This window comes from Myotis davidii, unplaced genomic scaffold (genome assembly GCF_000327345.1).
Source record: "Myotis davidii unplaced genomic scaffold, ASM32734v1 scaffold3534, whole genome shotgun sequence".
Lineage (NCBI taxonomy): Eukaryota > Metazoa > Chordata > Mammalia > Chiroptera > Vespertilionidae > Myotis > Myotis davidii.
Genome location: NW_006285719.1, coordinates 1 through 590, shown reverse-complemented (window position 1 = coordinate 590; position 590 = coordinate 1).

The window sequence follows — 590 nt, the reverse complement described above, 5'->3', positions numbered from 1 at the left end:
GTGAGCCCTCCAGGCCCTGGACTCAAACACTCCTCCCCACTGGGAGCCTCCATCCCTGGCCTGTGGCCGCTACATGGTAGGGCTTCCCTGTGCACAAGTCAGGCCCCCAGTGCTAAAAGGGACATCAGCCTGCCAGGGAGCCAGAGCCCTGGCCTCACAAGTCCATGCCTGTCATTCCCCTGGATCCAGCCCCTTCTTGAATTCCAGTTCCTGTGGCCTGTAAACACATTTACATTCTTTCGCGCAAAATACTAAGCTGGCATAAACCTCTGCTTTGTTCTGTGTCCCGTCCTAAGAATAGGACATCCTTTTGTAGAGGATGGTCTAATGTTCGAAGACTTTCCCCTCATGATCCTCCTTCCCATCAATCAAGGAGGTTGTAAAGCAACTCTGAGCCAGTGACAGCCCCCGGGTCTGAAGAGTGGACATCCCCAAGCCAGTTCCCGGAGAGCACTTAAGTGGACAGAGGTGAAGGTCACACCGGGGAGATGGGGGTATGGAGGGCCACCCTCAGGGGCATTATAACCAAGTGGAAGGGAGATGTCCTAGTGTGCTCTCTGCCCACCTGCCACTGCATTCTGGCCCTAGGC